We start from the raw sequence: 5,054 nt of genomic DNA, 5'->3' as shown, positions 1-5,054 counted from the left end.
CCATTGCCTTGTGCATTTCACAATATATGCATTTCATAATTGTTTTTCCTTCATGTCTTGCCTCTCTCAACCACTTATACTTAGTTTTTCACTAATCAAAAAACTCTCTTCTTATTTTAATTTTTTCTTTTTCTTTTGTGTGCTAGGTTAACCCTCATGAAATTCTTCATCACATTCTTCATTATGCCCCAAGACATCTAAATATTCATTTAGATCAAAATCACAACCTTTTAATCAGGGAATGAAACTTGAGATGTACTAGACCTTCTAAATAAATTTTTGATAGAAAGTTGATTCCCTTTTTTTGATATATAATACCTATATAATAATAAAAAAAAATTAGTATATATGAATTTCAATTCATGAATAAAAAACATATTAAAAAATTAATCTTGCACTTGTTTCAAGAAAAGATATTAACCAAGGAATATACATATTTATTCACTATAACATTTAATAATATACCTATTAATTCTCTATAATATTTAATAATTTCTAGTCTAGGTAAAAGTTTTTCAATATTTACAATAAACTGCCTATTTCTTCTATCTATTTCAGTCATCTAATGTTTTAGCAAATAAAACGAAAACTAATCTTTTATTTGGTTTAAATCATATTAAAGGCATATATAAATATAATTTTTTCCTCATTCATATATATATATATATAATTTTTATACGAATTGACTTACTCTTTCTTGACCACTTATTGTGATTCGCTGACACAGTAGGTTGGACAAAAAAAATTGCAGCAACACTGTGGTGGTTGTCCTGTTGTGGCCAAAATCAAAACAAAAAATTTAGCTATTTTTGAATTGTTTTGGAATGCTAACAAAAAAAATGAGGACAACCTATAAATCTTAACTGTAAATTTCTACCAAATATTGAAGAAAAAAAATGTGAAACATTTCTTTTAAGATAATCAATTTATATTCTTGTTTTAAGTATTCTTGTTTAAGTACCAAATTGAACAAATAAGCTCATACAGATGTACATCTCTAATTACATGGAAAAAATGCATGAGGATTGTTGACATTTTAAAAACTCCCAATTCTAGTAAGTTGCCATGTTTGGATGGGATTGAAAGCAACTTTGAAATATTTTTGTTACGAAGTGAGATTCTAATCATGAGAAAATCACAATTTACTGATCTTATGATACAAAATTGTACTCAGAGTCACCTTGCAAATCATAAGAAAATCATCGACAGTCATACAAACCAGTACCACACACCCCCACTGCAGGATCTGCAAATTACACTCAACAAAGTTGAGATGTTTACACACCCCCACATCACTGAACCTTGCAGATTTTTATAGTACAACATTTAATGGGAATGGCATTTCTTATATAATGCTCTAAAGAAAAGTGGCAAGGCCAGGAGTACCGGTTAGAGGTTGATTGAAATGGAGTAGTATCGAGAACCTCTATATTAAAGGATAATTTGGCACAAGTGTTAATATAAAATTATATTGAGTTCACTCCAATCTATATTTTGTCATTGTTGGGTCTTTGTTTTTCGCCACAAAGTGTATGTTGGGTCTTTGCCTTTTGTCCAAATTTTTTTTTCTTCTTTTCTTTTGTCATCTTAGATGTTAATATTGTTGAAAGGTCAGTCGAACATACACGAGAGCAACATTTTTCTCCTCTGTAAACATTGCTATTGAATTTGTTGTGCCTGAAAGTGTCAGTTCCAAGCCTAAGAGCGCCATGGATTCTCAATCAGCTTCTTCATCGGGAAGGCATTCTTCATGGACATCTAAGCAAAACAAAAAATTTGAGAATGTGTTGGCTCTTTATGACAAAGACACTCCCGACCGTTGGCATAATGTTGCTTCCATGGTTAATGGTAAATCTCGAGAGGAAGTCAAAAAACATTATGAGATTCTGCTAGAGGACTTGAAGCGCATTGAAGCAGGGCAGGGGTTGTATCCCAACTACAAATATCTGAGGAGCTCTGGCTTGGGAGCCAGCGACAATGGCCAGTAGAAGACGAGCACATAAATGTACAATTTTCTCTGTTCTTTGCAAGTATGTTGTAATCTTTTTATTAAACAGTGGCCTTGAATCTCAGTCTTTTGGAATATCTCGCTACTTAAGATCTTCCATGACAGTGACATGGCTGCATTAATTTATGCACATATTGTAAAAATAATATTTAAGCTTAGCCCTAACTGTCCCTTTTTTTTTTCTCGATTAAAACTAATTCTATTAAGGAAAACAATATTGTACAAGAGGATACATTCCAGAGATGCAAAAAACCGGCCACCGGAAATGATAGAACTGTCAACCTCGGTTCCGGAGAAGGAAAATAGCAAGCAAGGAGCTACAACGAGTCACTGGTGATCTAAAGGAGCAGTGATTCCTACCCAGAAAGGGTAGAGGGATCAACACGAATCTTTTTGCCCTTCCTTTTTTTGACTTCAACCCACCCATTTTGGGGTGGGTGAGCAACAATAACTTGAAGATTGGGTACCTCCCCAGGAGAACCTTCCTTTTCTGAATCAGAGGAGGAGGACAAATGGACACGTTTCTGAGCAATGGCTGTGTCAGTGGAAGGCGCCAGACCATCTGTGGGAGTGGCCTCGAAATGAGGCGATTGAAGCAAATCTTCATCACTGTTTTCATCTTCATCTTCAGAGCTGGAGGAATCAGAGTTCTCGACAGGAGGAGGAGAACAAGGAGCCCATCGTTTAGCCTTGGGCTTGGAGACGTTGGCCTTGTTCTTTCTTGCTGGGCGAGATGGGCATGTATCTTGCAAATGCCCAGATTGGTGGCAATGTCGGCACCGGAAAGCAGTATTCTCGTAGTCCAGAGTCTGGGTCCATACAAAGTCGTTGATCTTGAGATTGATTTGTTCTGGAAGTCCTTTGCTCAGATCTAGTTCTGCACATAATCTTGCATATGAGTAGAGACCTTTGGATTCCCGCCAAAGATCACCATGAAGGAATCTACCCAATGAGTCTCCTATGACTCTGAAGACGCGAGTACTCCACAGGTGGGCAGGGAAGTTTGGAAGCCGGATCCATACAGGCGTCTTCGTAATGACAGCGGTGGCTGGATCAAAATCTGGGAACCAAGGAGTTAAGAATAGTCCTGCAGTTCCCATGAACCAAGGGCCTTCTTCTAAGGCCTTTTCATAGTGCTTACTATTGTCAAATAAAACAATGAAATAACCTTTGGAGCAAAAAACGATCTTACAATGATGTGTCCAGTTTGCATGGATCCATGCATAAAGATCCTGAGATCGCTGCCACAATCCATTGAATCTGCAAATGATGGCTCTTTCTGCAAAATTTTGAAGCTGGGAAGCCAGTTCATCATGTCTGAGTTCAATAAAGGGAATTTCTTCAGCCTTGTCAACCAAGAAGGCCTTAGATTTGAGGGCTTCCGGGGGATTGGGGAGCTCAGAGTGAACAACATCTTTGTATGAAAAAGGCCGAGAGGCGGAAGGCTGTCCCGCTGCACCTCCTCTCAAACGAAGGGCTACCACTACATAACTGTTCCTTAAAATGCTGTATGCAGAGAGGGAAACAGGGTCTTCAAGTTGTTTACCTTGAAAGAGTAGTCGCTGAATGCCTGCAGGGATCCCCGTTCTGCTCTCTAGCTTCAGTTTTAGATCCAGCACCAGATCTGAAGGGCTAACCCATTGCATGATAGTGCAGCCTGAAGGCTGAGAGATCTGGATCTGAAAAGTGTCAGGTGATGGCTTTGAGCTTCCTTGAGCAGATCTGCCATGGCCAGTTCCCGTCCAGGGGAGCAGATCTGCAAGATCTTGGCCATGATGTGAACAGAACTTTGGATATGACCAGAGCGGGGCCTGTTCTTCCTTCTGGGTGACCGGATCTGGCTGATCTTTATCAGATCTGAAGCCAAGACTGTGCTTCGGAGGGCGCGTGTTTTCCCCAGATCTATACACAGACCAAGCTGACTTTGAAATCTCCTGCTCTGGTTTGTGGCCACATCGCATGGTTAACTGCCCGGTCGAGGCCATAGTGGCGTGTGCAGATCTGCTAAGAGGGCATACTGAACCCGCGTTGAGCTTGCCGCATCTGCCCCAAAAGCTGGATCGGAACGTTTCTTGACGGCTTTCTGCAAGATCCCGCTTCGATTCAGTATGATTACAGAGTTTATTACGGGTCAACACATGGGCTATCAGTCCTTCATGGCCATCTTGAGCATCGAGAGGGGCCCTAACCTGAGCGGCCGAAGGCGAAAAGGAAGAACTCAAACCCTGCATCACTGCTGCTGCGTCCATTTTTCTGTTTCCAACCCCTAACTGTCCCTTTTACCGAATATCTTGAATATTATTGGATAGGTGTGTCGAGAATTAGGTTTGAGTGACAGAGAAATTTTAAGAACCAAGAGATTCAACTTTTAGGCTGGAAATTTTCAATGTGTAAAAGGAACGTAAAGTGCACCATAGTGTGCAAAGTACACATAGGTTATATAGAAATATCACCGACCAAACATGTAACAGTGTCCAAAAGCTTACCAATAACTAGCTAACCTTTTGACTAACGTTTTCTTCGTCGCTCTAAACTTTCTATCATCCAGGAATTTGTTCTGTTTATATCAACTTATAACTATTTCATGGTAGTGGATAATTATATATTTTAGAGTAATTGAATTATATATTTTCAAAATTCAATCAATATAAACAAATCAAAGAGTTGAATTTTGAAATATCAATAAATTGACTTCCCTTATATCTATAAAAATTACTAAATCTGCAAAGATGACAGATTCGTATTCATTGATTATTAAATCTAATTCTAGCGGTTCCCAATCACCTTAGGGTATGATGGTACGAAACACACATTATCTCCCACTCCAATGCAACAATCTCGCACAAATGACGGTAAATATTACACACTATACAATTAATTGACTTACTATTTTTACATCTTTATTATATGAAAGTAAAATAATATTAACGTGATAAAAGAAAGTGGTAATTAATATTTTTCATCTAAATAATGAATTCATTTTCATTGAAAAGAAATTCAGGGAAACATGGACTGGCCTTGAAATTTGAATAATTTTTTTTTACCA

At 38.1% G+C, this 5,054-nt stretch overlaps 1 pseudogene; it reads left to right on the top strand.

Annotated features, from left to right (window-relative positions):
* Positions 1-1,709: 1,709 nt before the first annotated feature.
* Positions 1,710-1,988, top strand: LOC149146675 (protein RADIALIS-like 3 pseudogene; annotated as a pseudogene).
* Positions 1,989-5,054: the final 3,066 nt, after the last annotated feature.

This window comes from Pinus tabuliformis, chromosome X, assembly GCF_031772625.1.
Source record: "Pinus tabuliformis cultivar Carrire ecotype Pingquan chromosome X, CPIR1, whole genome shotgun sequence".
Taxonomy (NCBI): Eukaryota; Viridiplantae; Streptophyta; class Pinopsida; order Pinales; family Pinaceae; genus Pinus; species Pinus tabuliformis.
This window is presented reverse-complemented; position numbering and strand designations above follow the sequence as displayed.